The following is a 21,005-nucleotide window of genomic DNA, read 5'->3' as shown; positions in this document are numbered from 1 at the left end:
TAGACTTACAAAAAGTGTTGGGCTAGCGTAAAATTAAAGGTACTAGGGATATGGGGGGTCTATGGCATAGTCCATCAGTTGTCTGTGTAAAAGGTTGTCAAATTCTTCTTCCAAGCGGATGTCTTTGTACCTTGGAGGAAAACAAAGGAGAAACGGGTGAAAGAAACGGACCGTGGAATCACATTTTCATCACAACATTGTCTCTATCGTTGGGTCATAAACCAAATCAGTCGTTGTTATTACAGTATCTTCACTTCTTAAACTCATCACTCGGGCACTACGTTTACACTTTGTTAAAATCCGAACGCATCTAAATATCAGACCGACCAATATGATGACACCCAGAATACACAAAAGAAATTTCCCTACATCCATGATAATATCTTGGGTCCATTCTCCTAAACCAGAGAACCAATTTTGCGGGTTCAACCATGACACCCAACCGGTCAGCTCATTACCCACAGCAGCTAGGGTGAGATTGTGTCTCCTGCGGAATTCCCACTTTAATTGGAGAATGTCGTCCATCTTTTGGTCTATGACCTCGACCGGGTCCTCGGTGCTATTCGTAATATACGTGCAGCACTTTATTCCATACTGAGTCGCTAGGGTAACACAATACCCGCCTGTCACAGCTGTGAGATAATTGAGAATCATCCTATGCTGAACCAGTTCTGTTTTATAAGCTTGGAGCTCCCTTCCGGTATACCTGAATGTGTCATCATACATTTCAGTGATATTGTCTAATAAATTTGCAAGCGCAGATATATATTTATAATTTATCACTCCTCTGGCGGTACGAGCGATATCTAACGCGATTAGGAATTGAATCCCGGTGGATTCATGGATCAGGTCGGAGGCCGGATGCTCTGTTCTTTCTATTAGGTGCCGTTTAACGATGTGCTCGTAATGAGTGTGAGTATAAGGAGCTTGGGCACTGCGGTGAATATCCTTCATTTTAGTGTGGGATACGGTCATTACTTCAGGCAGTACTTTTCCAATATAACATAACCCTTCTGAGTTTGGGGCAAGCCACTTATACGCCTTCCTCCCGCATATGAAATATGCATCATCGGGGAGAACATATGGGACGGAGTAGGACATTACCATATTACACATTTTCCATATGAAATCTCCTAACCCTAATTCTCCCATCTGTTTAGTACACGTATCAGTTTGTACGATATGTGCACAGTATCCTGGTGATACTTTTCCAACTCTCATGATCCTACTTCCTAGGGTATACCTAAATTGGAAATATTTTCCACTACCGGCTATGTGGCGTATAAGTTCTGTATCTGTAGGCATTCTATCGGCTCTGTATGAAAAGGTCATGGTTTGGTTGTTCCATGACACTTCCCAATTTCCCGGCTTTCGGGGATTGGAAATGTTAAAACATATTAGGGATCTATCCACATGATATTGGTGGAGCTTCAAACTAGGAGGACTGGAGATATTAAACCTCCTGTCCACCGGCCTCCCACCACTTAGCTCAAGTACCTCCCCTATAGTTAAAGGGAATGGTACTAACCCTGATTTGCTATGGCCTTGAGGTACTTGAGAGCATACCCAACAATCTGTCTGATTTAACACTTTACCCACTAAGGAATGATAGTCACTCAATGGATGCCGGTCCATGTGAATATTAAAACTGGATTGGCATTTCTTGATACACCCATCCTCAACTACACTGTCACAGAGTCTACAGATACAGTTCTCTTCAGCTAACAATCCTTCACAATTCCTTCTATTGTCAATGCTACCAGATCGTTTTCTGATACTCGCCTTTACTCGGTGATTATGTTGTTCTTGGAAATCTACGCCTCCATCTCTGTCATCAGAACCCATTCCAGAACCTCTCTCGACCTCCATGGTACTCTCGCCGGAACAGACTGCTCTGGTCAACATCATGGTCAACAGGAAAATCCGGATCACAGTCTCTTGGGGCAAGTCTATCTTATAGGAGGAAATGGAGAAGAATGAGAATGGGGAAAGAAATAATTGAGGGAGATGGGATGGGAAGTGGAGAAAAAACAATAAAAGGGAACAGGGAATCGACAACTGCCTCCGATCTTATTATTCTCAATGCTCAGGTGCCGTCTCAGTCCTCCTGAAACAGACACTCCAGTGATACAACTTCCTCTACCGTCTGTTCTTTATCACGGGACCTCTCTGGATCAGCAACCTTCTTACAATGGGACGAATGAACCCAAGTCTCTCTCTCTGCAACCTTCAATGCTGTCGTGCTAATCAATAAGACTTGGTATGGTCCTTCCCATCTGTCAATAAGGCAACCTGAGCGTAGAAAATTCCGTATCATTACATAATCCCCAGGTTCAATGTCATGACAATTACTATCTGGCAGATCAGGAATCACTAACTTCAAATTATCATTCTGATTCCTTAGCTGTTTACTCATCTTAACCAAATACTTTACAGTCACTTCATTGTTACACTTCAAGTCATCCTGAGGGTTAATCATGACATGCAGTTGTCGACCAAACAGAATTTCAAAAGGGGACAGATTAAGAGTGGACCTGGGAGTGGTTCTGATGCTGTATAATACAAGGGGCAAAGCTTCTGGCCATGTCAATCCTGTTTCCGTCATAACTTTGCTCAATTTATTTTTAATAGTGCTGTTCACTCTTTCTACCTTCGCACTCGCCTGGGGGCGGTACGGAGTGTGCAGCTTACTATCAATTCCCATCAACTTACACATTCCTTGAAAGACATCACCTGTAAAATGGGTACCCCTATCACTTTCAATTATTCTAGGGATACCATATCTACACACAAATTCTTGTACAATTTTCTTAGCAGTAAACATTGCGGTATTTGTGGCCGCAGGAAATGCTTCGACCCAATTTGAAAACACATCTATACAAACTAGTACATACTTCAAATTTCGACAAGGGGGTAATTGTATGAAATCAATCTGTATTACCTGAAAAGGGCCGTCTGTAGGTGAGATATGAGATGGTTCTGTTGGTATTGCCTTTCCGATATTCTTCCTCAAGCAGGTGAGGCAAGTCATTGCCCTCTTTCCCGCATGGGAAGAAAATCCTGGGGCGCACCAATATGCTCTTACCAACTTGCACATGCCTTCCTTGCCTAGATGAGTCAGCGCATGTGCTGCTTCCGCTAAACTTGGAAGGTATGCTCTGGGTGCCACTGGTTTACCCTGTCCATCTGTCCAGAGTCCTGAGGACTCCTGGCCATATCCTTTTGCCCTCCAAACTGCCTTTTCCTGGGTGGAACACAAATTTTGCATTTCACACAATTTCTGTGTGTTGACGGTATTAAATACCATCAGTTGTGTGGTGTCTGTCTGTCTGGGGGTACCAGCTGCTAACTTAGCAGCTTCGTCTGCTCGGCTGTTACCAAGTGATACCGGGTCTTGGCTATATGTATGTGCTTTACACTTGATAACAGCCACTCTGTCGGGTTCCTGTATCGCTGTTAGAAGCCTTTTGATGTGGGCTGCATGCGCTACTGGTGTACCAGCTGCCGTCATGAAATTTCTGAGGCGCCATAGGGCTCCGAAATCATGGACTACCCCGAAGGCGTATCTAGAATCGGTATAGATATTGGCTGATTTGCCCTTAGCCAATTCACATGCTCTGGTTAGGGCAACCAATTCAGCAACCTGGGCTGAGTGAGGTGGGCCTAGCGGTTCTGCTTCTATGGTGCCTTGGTCATCTACGACTGCGTATCCAGTACACAAGTCTCCCGAGTCCGTCTGTCTGTGACAACTACCGTCAGTGTAGAAAGTAAGATCTACATCTTCCAGTGGGTTGTCACTGATGTCAGGCCTTGCCGTGAAATTTTGGGTCAAATATTCCATACAATCATGTGAGTCAGTGTCTGTACTAAATCCTCCTCCATCACTCTCATCCCCCACCCTTTGTGCCTGTCCAGGCACACCTGGGAGATACGTTGCTGGATTTAGTGCACTGCATCTCTTTATGGTGATGTTTACAGGGGCCATTAGTGCTAATTCCCACCTTGTAAACCGTGCGGATGAGACATGTCTGGTTTGGGCAGAATTTAGTAAGGCTGACACTGCATGAGGTGTATGGATTGTGAGGTTGTGTCCTAGCACTACATCTTCGCTTTTTGCTACTAGCAATGCTATCGCAGCGACACTTCGCAAGCATGTGGGGAGGGATCGCGCTACCGTATCTAGCTGAGCGCTGTAGTATGCTACCGGCCTGCTGGCATCACCGTGCTTTTGGGTTAGGACGCCTGCCGCGCAACTAGCACTTTCTGTTCCGTACAGCTCAAAGGGTTTCCCATAGTCTGGCATACCTAATGCTGGTGCCTGCGTTAGGCACTGTTTAAGTCTCTCAAATGCCATCTCAGATTCGTCTGTATGCGAAATCCGATCAGGTTTGTTTGATGAGACCATCTCCTGCAAAGGTAATGCTAGAATGGAAAAACCTGGGATCCAGTTACGGCAATACCCACACATTCCTAAAAATGTTCTGATCTGTTGCTGAGTTTGTGGCAGTGTCATGTCTCGAATTGCTTGAATTCTATCAGCGGTCAGGTGTCTCAGTCCTTGTGTCAGACAGTGTCCCAGATATTTTACTTTAGTCTGGCATAATTGCAACTTGTCTTTGGAAACCTTGTGCCCTGTGTCTGAAAGATGAAACAGGAGCTGTTTCGTATCTTTCAGGGACGCTTCCAGTGAATCTGAACACAGTAGTAAATCATCCACATATTGGATCAATACTGATCCACTCTCTGGTTGGAAAGACTGTAAACAATCATGCAAAGCCTGTGAAAATATACTTGGGATGTCTATGAAACCTTGTGGTAATCGAGTCCATGTGTATTGGACTCCTCTGTATGTGAATGCAAACAAATATTGGCTGTCAGGGTGCAGAGGTACCGAGAAGAAGGCGGAGCAGAGGTCAATAACAGTGAAAAATTTTGCAGTGGGAGGGATTTGCATAAGGATGACAGCTGGATTTGGCACTACGGGGAACTGACTCTCAACTATTTTGTTAATCCCCCTTAGATCCTGCACTAGCCTGTAACCCCTCCCCCCACTCTTTTTCACGGGGAAGATGGGACTATTGGCAGTGCTGGATGTTCTTACCAGAATGCCCTGTTGTAGCAAGCGCTCTATTACGGGGTATACTCCTAACTCCACCTCTGGCTTCAGAGGGTATTGTGGGATTTTTGGAGCTATCCTACCATCTTTTACTTGCACAACTACTGGAGCTACGTTTGCCATTAATCCAGTGTCTTGTCCATCTTTAGTCCAAAGTGACTCTGGTATTTGGGATGTCATTTCTTCTACCTGGGATGAACTCCTATTTATCATAACGGTATGTGACATTAATTTTGATGGGGAGTCTAGCATATCTTGTACTTCTTGGGCGTGTTTCTCAGGTATGTCTAAGAATACACCTTCAGGAGTACAATAAATGACGCACCCCATTTTACACAATAAATCTCTTCCCAGGAGATTAGTCGGTGCCGATGCAGCCAGCAAAAAGGAATGCTTGGTATGCAAGGGCCCTATTGTAATCTCTGCTGGTTTGCTAACAGGGTAGTGCTGTACTACTCCCGTTACTCCCATGGCTGGAATTGTTTTACCAGTGGTTCTCATGCCCACTGTCGAATTTATCACTGATTTGGCCGCCCCCGTATCTACAAGGAAATTTAATGATTTACCAGCTACATCAATTGTGATCTCGGGTTCACTTCCAAGACTTGCAATCAATTTCACTGGCTGCAGATTACAGGTGTGGCCACACCCCTATTGGGTATGGTGACCTCCCTGAATCGCGGTGGCAGCAATTACTTGTGGTGGGGGTAGATGGGAACTATCAGAGATTTGCCAGTCTCTTCTTGGGGGATACCTTTTTGTTTCCCCTGCATGTGGCTCATAGCTCCGCCCCTTCGGTCCTTGATCCCAATGTCTCGTATCAGGTCGTTGTCTATAGGGTTGATATGAATTTTGTATTTGTCTTGCTTTACAATCACGTGACATGTGTCCCTCTCTGTGACAATTATAACATTTTATACCTCTTGACTTACCCACAGGGGTCACAGTTCTGGGCTGAGGTGGCCGGGTAGTGAGGGCCTGTATGCTTACAGCCATAAACTTATCACTCTGTGACTCCCTGTGTCTGATGATATTCCGATCATGCCCTGCAGCAGCCTCTCCCAATGCATCCACCGACATACCTCTCCAATCAGGCCTAGTGGTTTGTATTCTATTCCTTAAAACCTCCTTTAGACCATCCATTAATACTGAAACAGCTACTTCCCTGTGGTGTACATTAGTTTTAATGTCATCTATACCAGTGTACCTAGCCATATCCTGCAGAGCCCGGTGAAAATACTCTGGTGTGGATTCACCTTCTTTTTGATTTATGGTAAAGATTTTATTCCACTTTACAACTGCAGGAAAATATACCCCTAACTGTAAGTTGATTCTCTTTACATTATCCTGATTATACTCGTCTGTTAGTGGTACTTCCTCATCTAACTTGCAATCAGCGATAAACTTTAACGGATCAACACTGGGGGGTAAACATGCCCTCAAAACTGTCCTCCAATCTTTGTTATTTGGCTCTGCAGAATTTCCTAGCTCCCTAATATACTTTTGACATGCAACTAAGTCTTTCCTAGGATCAGGGAATTCAGACATCATTAATCTTAATTCTGCTCGGGAAAAGGGACAGTGCATGGCGATGTTTCTGACAGGAGTTGCCCCTGAAGCTTCAGTTTTTCCATTTGGCACTGCTATTACCCTAACGGGATTAAGTCCAATAACATCATTCTGAGTAGATTCTACAACATGTGGTGAAATGGTTTCAGCATAGTGTATGGTGCCGTACTTACCAGTCGATACGACCTCACCTGTCCCTCCGCTAGGGGCCTTTGATACTAATCTTATGGGTTGAGTCGTGCCTACTGCTGTTTCTGATATGGTGGCTGCTAGGGAGAGTGCTGATATTGTTGTGGGCTCATCCTCTTGGTCACAATCCTGGGGAAAGTTCAAAACAGGGTACAACTTGCACGGATTAGTGTTAGCATTAATTACTTTGGTTACATTATCCTTAACTTCTACACATTTAACATAACCCTGAGTGCCATTCTCTGCAACCAATTTCTCTCCAGGTATGTATGGTGGTGGGGGTGCAGTGGCTATCAGTTTCCTGATAGGGTTAGATCCAGTGGCTTGCGCCAACCCCCTTTGTATTTCACCTTCCTGTTGCCACAATTTTAAATAATCATAATGTTTAATACGCCTTTTTGAAGATTTAATCAGGCAAACTCTTCTCCTTAAATTCTGTAACACTTCTGGGTTAAAACTACCTACCCGGGGAAACTTTTCCCCGTCATGCACAGTCATCCTTTCCCATTCATTGCACAACATTTCTGTGTGATGACCATATTTCTCACACATGATATACCTTGCCGACCCGATTGGTCGGTTTACCAAATCAACCTGAACCTGGGTTGATCGCCCCTTACCTGAACAACTGGCCCCCATCTCTGCAGGTGCTGCTTTTACTACCTCTGACTTCAAATCAGGGTCTTTGGCAACCCTTACAAAAACCAAGATGCTCGGGGTAAGGCTGCGGTGAGGGTTTTGCTCCGAAGTCCGCCCACTTAACTCCCGTCCACGCTGGCCAATACGGCGACCAAAGTTCCCAGAGGTTCCGTACCCAACCTAGGGCACCTAAGTACGTCTACTTGCTCGGGCGTGTGGGAGTGTCTTACCCTCCCCAGCAAGTATCAGTCGCTGGAATGTCCCTGAGTGATCAGGCTACTTCCCTTAAAATAAAAAAAATTACACAAATCACGTTAACAATGTGCAAGCAGCGTTCTTCTGAATTCAAGACACGCTGATGCACACAATCACATGCGGTACAATCGTATCTGCACACAAGCAACTAATCTTATGTGCGGAACGATCAGTGGAATCGAAAATTTCGGCTGCAAATTCCTTCAGCAATGAGCTTCTTTGGCCTATATGGGTCTAGCACCAACCCTCTTCGGTTGTGCTTCTCTACTTCTAGTCTGCTGTACCTGAACCTCCTGTTCTATGACCTCCTGGTCTGTGACCTCCTGGTCTGTTATGTACAGCAGACTCTACTGCTCATAAATGTGTCGAGACTAACAAGGGACGCCTCCCAAGCCACCCCACGATATCACTCTCGCTGGTGTACCTCTTTCTACTGGCCTATGGTTCCCACTTCCGTAATAAAAGAGAAATCTTATATATACACACTCTTACATTCAAACACTCTTATTTCTGTACAGAATCCCTTTCATTCAGTAATAGTCTAACCCAGAAGAATCACAACAGAGAAAGTCTTTTTCTTTTAACTTTAAACTTTTTGGATTTGAGATAGATTTGCGTTATTTTCGCGTTACTTCCTTATCGCCTATTAAAACAATACTATCGTGCGGTTTGTATTATGTGGGCGTATCCGTACACTCCGTTGCGTGATATACGCTCCGTGCGTCGACCCTTGCGTTGCATACGCCCTGCCCTTGTAAGGACACGTGTACGCAGACCAAGTACGTCCACAGTTACACACTACACGTTTATCAATGTGAATGATCTTTAACAGTAATCCTTCACTGACCACCACTCAAATCTCCCTTGTATTCTAGGCGAGATTGTGTGCGTGCCTTTTACAATTATTCCCTTAACTATTTATTCTTTAACTATTAATAACAACAAATGTCTCAACACGTTATCACTAGTGTGTGGCAATCAGGAGAATGAGGTATGGACAAATAATCCTAAACAAGGAATACAGGTGTGTGTGCTTATGCGTACGTTCGCAAAACAGAAACTAAACAGGTTTTAAAAGACAATAACGTACTGTTCTTACCTTTTGGTTCCGGATTCCTTCAGCACTCCTCACTAAGCGAAGCAGACGCTTATCTGGTCAGCACTACGAGGAATATTACCTCCCGCCTTTTGCTGACCGATAATGTCTGCTGAAATTACCTAGTGCAGATATGTGAAGAGCGGGTGAGCCCCCAATTGTAAAAGCCTATTATATATCCTATATCAAACACGCTAAAAGGTTAATGAACACAGTACGCAATTGGCGTATGGAATACCGTAAGAGTACGCAAGTAGCGTACAAACGCGTGGCCGTGGACGAGACGCACGAGCGGCACGTTCGCTCACGGCTTAAAGCGTAAAGGCAAGCACGCTATAGGCTGCCGACTAACGTAATGATACGCTAGCAGCGTAGCGAACGCTCGAGACCACGAGGAGATCACAAGCGGCGCTGACGCTCACAGAGTTAAACCTTTGTAACAATATCATAAACAATGTACTTCAATTGTAAACCTGTGTGCAGTGGTAAGGTGTAAATGCAACACAGTGTAACCTTGTTAGTTTTAAAGCTGTAGGAGCGATTCTCACGCTCTGAGAACCCTTTAGCAATAATAAACACTCAAATACCGGTCTAAGGGTCTAACACCTTTTAAGGAAATGAATGAACGTTCAATCGCAAAAGAATACACAGTACAAGTTATACACTACCAAACTAACATAAAATACCTAACCGAGTTACTACACGTTAAAATACAACAAAGATACAATTACATTTAAAAGGGGGAAGGAGAGAGAGAATGGCTTACAACAAAATAGGAGATAAATATGGTTGCAGAGAACTTACGCACAAGGGGAACAATCGCATGCGCCTTTCTGGATATCCAGCTCCCGATTATCAGTGATGAGAACCGTTGAAAAGAGTAGAGAGCTGGCCCAGATCGGCTTGTCTTTATATACACTTACACACAGTACAGTACAATGGTCCCTACATACTTATTGTTCATTGGACACAGGAACTCGTCTCTGCATTATAACAAAAGGTCATAGGTTGGTTCATACAGGTGGGCTGTGACTATTTCAAACTGCTCAGGTGGGAGGGAAACTGGGTTTCCCGCCGCATGGGTAATAAAGTGCAAATATAGTAAATGTCCATAAACTTCTTATGTCCATAACTATACGCACGAGCGAGTAATCTGCTTCAAACCAACACCGGAATATTGCTAATTATATTCTCTTCCGATGGATACTAAACACCACTGTGTAACCCCTGTCTGACCCTTCGTATCAAACAAAGAGGAATCTCTTTGTCCCCGAACATGCTATATTAACTAAACTTTCAGATTCTATCAAAGGGACCATAATCTACAAAATACATTATATGACTAAAATATGTTATGATTGAATCGCCCGCTAGACGCACACAAACTCTACCGTAAATGCGCATACCGCGCACCCGCGAGTGCACGCGACCGCGAGTATACGCACGCACAGGAGAGCTCATGCTCGTGCAGCGTGCACACGCACGAGGTGCATATATGGCAATGTGCAGCGTGATATTTTTATGACTTTGACAGTGATGAGGAAGATATTTGTGTAATCGACACTGGTGCTAATAAAGATGCTGATGATGAGGTTATTTGTGTAAGTCAGGCACCAGTGGAAGCAATTCTTGCCTGTGATAAGAAGAAGGCCATTGTCATGCCTGGATCAAAAAACTCCACCTCTTATTTTTACCCAAATCCTGACAACATTTGTTTAGCCATCTGTAGTGTTTGCAAAGGCACAGTTAGTAGAGGTAGGGATGTTAACCATCTAAGAATCTCCTTTCTGTTACGTCATTTGCAAAGAGTTCGTGGAAAGTGTTTTGGAAAATCAGAAACTTGTCTAAATATCAAGAAGCAGTCATGCACCAGCTACCTCCCGTCTCTCAGCTTGATGCCAGCACCTGCAATCTCCACTGCCAACCCCTTCATCATTAATATCCATAAGACTAGGTAACTCCTCCTCATCCAGGATTCTTCAGAAAAATCCTTAAGCATTAGGCCTGCTGCTACTGCTGATGTGGATCTTCATCCCAGAAGAGGACTATGAGGAGATCAGAATAGGGGTGGTGAAGTGCGGTGAGGTAGAGCCTTTCCTGTCATACTAACATATATGTCAGAGTTTTTACTATATAAAGTATGTGAAAAATAAAGAGTATATTAGAAATATCTTCTTTGTATTATTTTAATCATTCTTATAGTCAAAACTCTGAAGTAAAAATTCTATGGCAGGTGAGGCAGTTTCTTACTTGCCTACCTTTTCTGCTCATCGCTGATCAAAACTCACCAAATTTCCAGCAGTATAAACTGGTGCACCTGTGTATAATGCCCACGTGAACCCTTTGGCTCATACAGTATATTGTGTGTAAATTTGGCTCTAGCACTAGCCAGTGCCTCCTATGCCCTTTACCTCACCACACATCCCTGGATAGGGATGCACTCTAATTAAGTCTATTTAGCAGAAACAGACATGGCCTATAAATTTCATAGGCCATAAACATGGGACAAACATATCTCCCATTGATTACTTTACCAGTGTTTCTATCACAGGACCAAGAAGACTACTAGTAGTTTCAAACAACAATTGACTGTTAAACAATCCTTTGCAAGAGGAAGCAAGTATGACAACTGTCACCCAGTCGCATAGCAGATCAGTGATGCCATCACGGCTATGCTAGTTAGATCTGCGTCCAATATCCGCCATTAATGCAGTGGATTTTACGCAATTAATTGAGGTCCTGTGTCCATGGTACCAAATTCCATCTCTTTCCATTTTACTAAACAAGCAATTCTTGTTCTGTACCAGGACGTTAAAAAAAACAACTGAATTATTGGTCTACAAAATGCCATTGTAACCACTGTCCACTTAACTACAGGTATGTGGACAAGCAGACCTGGGCAAACTAAAGATTATATGACTGTGACAGTCAGCTGGGTGGGTGAATCTATTTCAGCAGCAGGAACAGTAGAAGCATCTAGCAAACAAATCCAGCTTATTAAAAGGCAGGCTACTCTGTATATCATCTGCTTCACTAAGAGGCATACCGCTGACAACCTCTTAGAAAAACTAAGGGATGTCATAGCAAAATGGCTTCCACTGCTTGGACTCTCCTCATGATTTCTGATAATGCCACAAATAATGTGAAGCATTACAGCTGAGTGAATTCCAACACATCCCATGTTTTGCCCACACAGTCAACTTGGTGTTACAGAATTGAAATGATAGGGACGTGCCGGAGATGCTGTCTGTGGCACGAAAAATATTTGGACATTTTCAGCATTCAGCAGCTGCATGCAGAAGACTGCAGTGCCTGCATGAACAGTTCGATCTGCCCTGCCTCCAACTAAAGCAAGGGGTGGTAAAAATGTGTAATTCCACCCTTTACATGCTTCAGTGGATGAGGAATAGCAAAAAGTCATCCAAAGCTACACAGCAAGCCATGACATTGGGAGAAGAGAAGGAATGTACCTTACTCCAGCGCAGTGGAGAATACTTTCCATGTTGTGTAAGATGCTGAAACCATTCGAAGTAGTCACCTGTGAAGTGAGTTAAGACACTGCCAGCTTGAGACAGGTGATTCCCCTAATTAGACTTTTGGAAAAAAATCTCAGGAAATTGAAGGAGTAAATGAAACAAAATGATTTTACTAAGAATGTCACACTTGTAGATCCTTTAAGTCCTTTATTTGTTTAGCCAGGATCCAAAGGTTGTCAATATCTTAACCTCATATCACTAAATTTTGGCAGCCATACTTGACATGACAATGTTTCCGCCTTCAGTTTCTCGAGCAACTGCTGCTGCGAGGAAAAAACTCAACTTTCTCAAGAGACCCAGTGGTGATGTAGAGGAGCCAACATAACATTTTGACACCTGGTCAGGTCTAAAAAAATTGCCTAAAATTAGTGACACCTCTACCATAACGCCATCTGATATGGTCAACATCCAAAGAATGGTGAAGAATTATTTAAATTACAGCATATAAATAGGCATGTCACAGAGTCCCTATGAGTACTGGAAAGAAAAAACATCAATTTGGAGGCCCTTGTACAAACTAACTTTGCATTTTTTAAGCTGCCCACCCTCCAGTGTTTACTCAGAAAGAGGTATCAGCAGAGCCGGGAACCTCATCATCTATCGGAGTAGGAGGCTACTTCTGCAAAATGTGGAAAAGATTATGTTCATGAAAATGAGCCTTTACCTGAAATAACATCAAAGTACAGAGACTTCTGTAATAGTGGATTCCAATGAGGATGAATTAATATATCAATATTGTGTGTGGATGATGTACACATTCATGAGGGTGAGGATGCTACTGTAGAGATCATTGACAACATTGTTAGCATAGCTGCCTTAAGCCCATTAGCAGCTTTTTTCTCTCCAAACAAACCAAGCACTTCAGCCACAAAAGTGTCAGTCCCTTTAGCTGAAGTGCTTGGTTTGTTAAACTGGGCATGTCCTTTTTAAAAGTGAACCTTTTTTATTCTTCCACTGCTGTGTGGCAATGTTACAAAGATGTGCTATAAACTGCCATGTGTTTGTGCTGCAGCTCTGTTGCTTAGTAACCAGCCAGCTTGCTGTAGCCTTTGGTCAATATTGGTAAAAACAATATTATGAGTTGTGAGGTGGTCAAAATTGAGTGGAAATAACTGGAAATTTTAATGTTATTGAGGTTAATAATACTGTTGTAACAAAAAATGGACCAAATGACGTGATTTTTTGCAATTTGTAAACATTTTAAAAAAAATACAGATCCAAAACCAAAACACATGAGGGTGGTTTTGGCAAACCAAAACACAAAGTTAATACAAATCCAAAACCAAAACATGGGGATCAGCACACATCCCTAATAAAGTGTGTATGTGTAAGTAGAGGGGAAATAGGGAACATTTAGAGTTGTTTTTGGGAAAATACATGTGAAAGAGCTCTCCTTATTTAAATGTGCATGGTACCCTTGAGTTAATTAAAGATAGAGGAAATCTTCTTTGATACTTAGACTTCTTACTGTTTCTTCAATATGGAGAATTTTTTTTTCCTGTAAGGCAGGCAAAGCTCCACTCATTTGTGACATCATCACATGCTTCTGATGTTGCCACAGTTGTGCTATGTCCTTGATAAGTATGTAATATACTTACCTATACCCCTACAGTGATGAAGACAAGTGGGTCTTGTCATTAGCATTATTAATGTACATGTAGGAGACAAGTCGGACTTATCCTTATCACTATAAGGTTAAAGTTAAAATTTCACTGCCACTTTAGGACAGCCCTATTTATTAAATTAAGTTTGTTTTTCTTTTAAAATTCTGATTGGTATAATGCCATTATATCTTTAATTAATAATAAGCATGAGGAGACATCAGGATTATCTTTATTACATTTACCACTTTTGTGTGTTTTAGCGCTTAATAAAATATTCAAAGTGTATTCGAAAATGCTCTCTCTTGCATAAGTACACCTGAAATGTAGAAAATGTGTTACATTATAGATACAAGGATTCTCTGGCACATTAGGTTAGCTGAAAATTCAAGTCCTTTGGCATGGGAGAAAAGACTGCACCAACCAGCATAGCACATATTAGCATTGTATTTGTAACTTTAGACACCTATATCTTATTTAAATAATCCCATCTGCAACATAGTTGCCTGCCCTCCCAAATCCTGTGGGAGAGTCCCATTTGAAGCACTTCTCTCCTGCTGTGCTGCATTATACAGGTTGAGTCTCCCTTATCCAAAATGCTTGGGACCAGAGGTATTTTGGATATGGGATTTTTCCGTATTTTGGAATAATTGCATACCATAATGAGATATCATGGTGATGGGACCTAAGTCTAAGCACAGAATGTATTTATGTTTCATATACACCTTATACACACAGCCTGAATGTCATTTTAGCCAATATTTTTTATAACTTTGTGCATTAAACAAAGTGTATGTACATTCACACAATTAATTTATGTTTCATATACACCTTATACACACAGCCTGAAGGTCATTTAATACAATATTTTAATAACTGTGTGTATTAAACAAAGTTTGTGTACATTGAGCCATCAGAAAACAAAAGTTTCACTATCTCACTCTCGCTCAAAAAAGTCCGTATTTCGGAATATTCCGTATTTCGGATATTTGGATATGGGATACTCAACCTGTAAATCTGTTTTCCCTATTCTTTGGATTCTTCACTGCATCCAGCGCTCCACCAAGGAATTTATGGGCAAGGACAATGATTAGCTGCAGTCACTAGCATGACTGTCTGTCGACTCACAGCAAAACCTTGTAGGACCCCTGGTAGTAGAGAATACAGCTTGCCTGACCCCTGTGATATGTGTCTTCTTATCGCAGTGTCTGCTGCTGTTGCTAGTGTGTGAGCTTTGGAATGTTTTATTAGTAATCTTTAGTAAAACACGAAAAGTACAATACAAAAAATGTTTAAAATATTTTTTTACCTAGTGATAATCATTAATGTAAGAATTCACACAGGGTCAAATTGATTAGGAAATTTATTGCAAAGGCATCACATTTATTGTGTATATTGTGCTGAGTGAAAAAAAACGTAATATTACAGTGAATAGATGTGAATAAGAAATCCAGTATTGCAGGCAGCAATGTTAGTATCAATAATTCCAAAATTTCCCAACGTATTGTATATTGCTACTGATGTAATATAGAAATATTTAGCAACAATCATGTATGCATTGACATGCCCACACTGTATGTTGAGTTAGACACGCCCTTTGGGTGGAGCATGACAGCACTCCACGTTCTATTACAAAATATAATCTTCCAGAAACTAGTTTTCAAAAGTAGATAAGTATGATCTTCAATATTGATCCACTTCAGAGCAAAAATATTCAAATTTAGTAAAATACTGAATCAATGAGGTATATTTACCAATGTGCTAGTTTATGGAAGTGGAGATGTTGCCAATAGCAACCAATCAGATTAAACTTATAATTTATCTAGCACCTTTTTGAAGATAATAGCTAAAATCTGATTGGTTGCTATGGGCAACATCACTTCTATAAACCTGTACTTTAGTATATATTCCCCTAATATGTCCAAATCATCCCATTGGCTAGTGCACATTTTTGAACTGCTGCAGATGCCACCACCGTGGACTGCTGTGAGCGTCTCTTTAAAACAGGTGCATGATGTCACAAAAGAGCATTTGTGCTGTTGTTTTGTAAATGATCTTCATTAGAAGTATTATAAGCATTTTTAAGGTCTATACACACTGGCGTTTTTGCCCAGTGTGTATGCTGGGCGACGATGTGGACAGCAGTGGCAGGAAAATAGCTCAATGCATATACAGTAGGAGACTGCAGAAAGTGCTTCATTCGGCTTGTAAAATAGCCCGATGGATGGCGGCGGCCAGCAATCATGCGGGAGTGCGCGTCAGTGCTCACCACTCATAGGGGGTCATTCTGACCCGATTGCACACTGCAGTTTATCGCAGCGGTGCGTTCGGATCAGAACTGTGCATGCGCTGGTGCCGCAGTGCGCCGGCACGTGCCAGACGGCTGAAGGCCGTCGCTGTGCTACGATCGCCTCTGATTGACAGGCAGAGGTGGTCGCTGGGCGGAACGGTGGCGTTTGGCCGCCGTTTCGTGGGCACGGTCCGGCCAACCCAGGCATGGCCGGACCGTGCGGGGGGCGAGCCGCAGTGGCTGCGTGATGTCACACGCAGCTGCTGCGGGCCGGGGAGCGACGAATAGCTCACGGCCAGCACGTAAAACCTGCGCTGGCTGGGAGCTACTCCTAAAGTGCAAAAGCATCGCCGCTGTGTGCTTTTGCACTTCTGCGGGGGGAGGGCCGGCACTGACATGTGGGGCGGGATAGCCCTGTGCTTGGCATGCCCCCGCATGTCTATGGTCATGATCATAGCCCTGTAAAATTTTGCAGGGCTACGATCAACTCGGAATCACCCCCATAGCCCGGCCATATACACTGGACGAGTTTGAGCTCAAAGTAGCTCAAAATGCCAAATGTGAGTTACTTTGAGATCAAAATTGGCCAGTGTGTATGGGCCTTTAGTTTTCTTTATAATGTCTTTCTGTCTTTCCTGGTCAAGCCAGCACAGTCCAGTAAATAAAGGTGATAGATACTCAGAAGAGAGGAAAATCTGGCTATCAAGGAGGTCAACTTAGATGGTCTTGCCCTTGATTTCAAGGTCTGGTATCCCTATTTCAGTAGGTGATTATTTTCCTACTTCATGCACAGCTGCCTTCACAAGAGAAAACTACAAGCAGAGAAATGTATGTCAGTCACAGATGACTCATAGGTACATGGATGAGTAAATTGTGTAGTGACTCATACTTACATGTCTACTGATAATTCTGAGCTACAGTATACAGCCAATGCCATATAATTTACTATACATAGACACAGGAAATGTCATCTTAAGAAATAAACATTAGAACAGCAAAAAAATTGTGTTTTTCTGTTTTGAAAAGCCACTAACTGCATTGCCTATACCCTAAGCAGCTATAAAAAGTGCACCTTTTATAAAGTATGGTATGTTACATGTTATTTGAGTTTGTAATACTGAAATTAACACTTTTTTTTTTTTTTTTAATATGTGTCTGGAGTACGCTGCAGATTGTTGTGTATATAGAAATAGGTGACCACTGATTGTGTAGCATGCTATTGCATACTTTTGAAAAATACCTCTGTAATACAATACTGAATCAGTATTATGTTAGTATATTATTAATAATCAGTGCATATACTATACTGTTTGTAATTAGAAACAAATACTATTTGCAGTATATAACTACAGTTGTCAGTTACTACTTAGCAAGCACAGTGCATCGGTGAGCTGATACAGCAGTTGGTTCTCCCAGCTGTACCGCATGTCGCCACCGATTCACTCTCAAGTCACGTGTTGGGATCGGAACTTAAGTGCTGCAAACGTGCAATGGATTAATCGCACACACAGTCCCTGCAGTGCCGTAACTAGACATTTCAGTGCTATGTGCAAGAAACAGCATCTGTCACAGCCTCCTCAGTGGCAGTTAAATATAAGGACAATATATGGTTTGCCCACTAAATGGGATGTCACACCAGCAGTCACTATGGGTAACACACAGATTACAGTAAAGCTGTGAGAAATATGGTAGTGCCTTTCCCAGAACTTTCACATGGCAGCTGTCTAACACAGTATATTTCCTCCTCTACTATACTGATCAAACAATATACAGTATGTGGTGAGTGTGGTGCAGTGCTCTGTGTAGATCTCACCACTTTAATGGCAATGGTTGCTCTCTCAGAGATTCAATTCTAATAATGGATGCCACTTAGTTCACCGCTCCCTCATATGCTTACTTAGACACCAGCATTCAGTGGTCAGTGGGGTGGCTGGCTAGGGTTTTACTCCAGTTCCGTTTTCAGCAGCGTCACCAGACTGCTAGCAGCGCCTATGCATCCTCACAGCTCCACGGGCACCAGATGACCCCGCCTGTTGCTGACTGCAGCCTGTTACCACCTCTCCGCCTCCACCCTCAGCTTGCGCTGCGGGAGCACCGGGAAGCCCTCGTGGGCTACTCCATACCCGATGCCTGGCCGCCGCGTCTACAGGGGAGAGGCGGGAGTTGCCTTCTGCCTGTCTTTAAGAGGAGGCGCTGCGGTCGAAGAAGGGGGTGGCATGGAGCGGCGCCTGGTTGCCTCACCACAGGCATAGGTGTAGTGTAGCAGCAGTGGAAGTAGAAAATACTGCAGTGTGGCCCTGCGGGTTGTGCCAGTGGTCCTGCGCTCACAGTGAATATGCGCTGTGTGCCAGGCACCACTGGCTCACACCTTGTTATGGCCCTGAGTCCCTGAGTCCAAGCAGTTTGCATTCCTAGCAGAGTCGTGTGTTGAGACACTGTGTCACGTCACTCTACTGAATTGATACATGTGGTTTGATTCAGTTTAATGTCTCGCTTTGCCCATCACTACTGTAGCAGCTACACATCTGATACTTAGAACATTAGAGAATGAATGGTGCTTGATAGTTGTGTCAGGAACACTATGGAATAGTACAATGTAGGATACACACTAGGGAAGTGCGCCCTCTGCAGGTAAAATTGGAATTAATTGCTGTAAGCCTGTTGGTAGCTACTTGCAAGATCTTACTAAGCAGACTTGTAATATGAGCTGTTTACAGGAATATACAAGCTGACCGAGATGGCACGATGATTAGCAGACCATGATGAAGAGCATGCAATATACTGGAGGAGACTATGCACATAAGTGCACTTAAGCCCGCAGATATTTGCAGGGTAAGTCCACAGTCAGGAATGATGGCTGAGGTAGAAAAGCACACTGATATCATTCGGGAAGGCTGAGCACCAAACTGTATAGCTGGAACAACACAAGAAAATTAGCACTGTGTACGGAGATGGGCACACTACTTGTAACAGAATAATAGTTATTGCAGGCTGGTAATGATGTGCACTAGGATCTGTAATGATATGCACCTAGTCAAGCTGGAAGCACTGAGCACAATGAGAAATGCAGGAAAATGGGAGCCAGAGGAGTAATTACATTTAAGGTGCATAGTGGAATGGGCACCTGACAAACATCTGTGAGTAGCTGATGATGGGACACACTGCAGAGCTGGACGGTATAGCATGCTTGCCTACTTTCCTGCTTTCTCCAGAGGAGAGATGCCGCTTACTGGAGGTGGGGTCGGGGCCAAGTATTATGCATATTAGGCCCCACCTCTTGTGGGAAATGCTGTGATTCAGATGAGGGGGTGGGGGCCAATATGATGTGAGTTACATAGAAAGCATCATATTGGCCCCACCCACTCACAAGTGACCTGCAAATCATGGCATTATCCTCCCATTAGTGCCCACTTCATTTGTAAGTGAGCAGGTTGCGGGAGGACAACCTACTCTTCCGGGGTGTTGGGGGTTGCCTGCAAATAAGGGTGTCTCCTGCAACTTCCAGGAGGGTAGGAAAGTATTAAGTATAGGCAGAATAGTGTATAGTGGTATGTACAGTCTAAAGCAGGAGTCAGTAGTCAGAACTACCGAGCAGGAACTAGGAACAAGTGAATTCCAAGATTACAAGTTGAACTGTACAAGCACAGGTGCCTGGAAATGGTTTAAGTAGGACACTTTGCACCTGAATTGGATGCTGGAGTCATGTGAGTAGCTGAGTTTTGAGACTGGCTGCAATTGTGTCAGCTGACCTCAGGCAAGATGGCTACCCCATGCATCATACAAAAATAGATCAAATAAGGACATCATAAGATGACTGGCCAGCAGGGTCATGCCAGCTAGTGAATTTTGCAGTGGAGGCTGTGGTAAGAGGATGAGAACCCGCAGTGTGACAATCTAGTGGTGCACTAGGAATCCACATGGTAACATGGCGATATTTAAGAACCAAAAACACTGCATTTTCAGAATACTATATTATTTATATATTATACAGACAATAGAAGAATTATGATTCCTCCACAGGAGTCTAAAAAATCTGATCAGTTAATATGATTAACTGAAAATATGTTATTTATAACCAAGGGTGCAGAACAAATTTGAGAACAGATTCCATTTATCCTTAGTGTTGGTGTTGTTCCCCAGAGTCAGAAAGGATAATAACTGAAAGGGTGTTTCTTGCAAGGGATAAAGAGAAAAAGAAAAACAAATTTTTTGAGCCATGAGTAATAATGAATAAAAATATCATTTTTAATAGGCATATATTCAAATATATACGTACTTATATACAGATATAGCCATGCTCATTGTGGCTTTGCCTAGGTGCTGATGGATCTTAACCGCACTTGCGGCCATTCACTTTACATTGGAGCGTCAATAGTCACAGCCCGGTGTGGGTGCATCTAGCCACAATGGGAGTGCACATGCGGCCACTTCCCAGCAGTGCCGTAACTAGGTGTGTGCAGTAGGTGCATTGCCCACAGCACATTTGCCCTGTGGGCGCACCTTCTATATACACCCGACTCCCCGAGTTGCCGCATATTCCCCCCCAACTGACTAACACTCCGCTCGCTTGTATGGCGCCTGCAGCCCCAAGTTCCTGGTCTCCGTCTCCGCACCTAACAGGCACAGGGGGAGGCCAGTCACCGCGCTCCAAGTACTACCCAGGACCTCCTCTAAGGGTGGGCTGCGCCTGTCATCATGGACCTTCACCGCGCCG

This window comes from Pseudophryne corroboree, chromosome 5 (assembly GCF_028390025.1).
Source record: "Pseudophryne corroboree isolate aPseCor3 chromosome 5, aPseCor3.hap2, whole genome shotgun sequence".
NCBI classification, from domain to species: domain Eukaryota; kingdom Metazoa; phylum Chordata; class Amphibia; order Anura; family Myobatrachidae; genus Pseudophryne; species Pseudophryne corroboree.
This window is presented reverse-complemented; position numbering follows the sequence as displayed.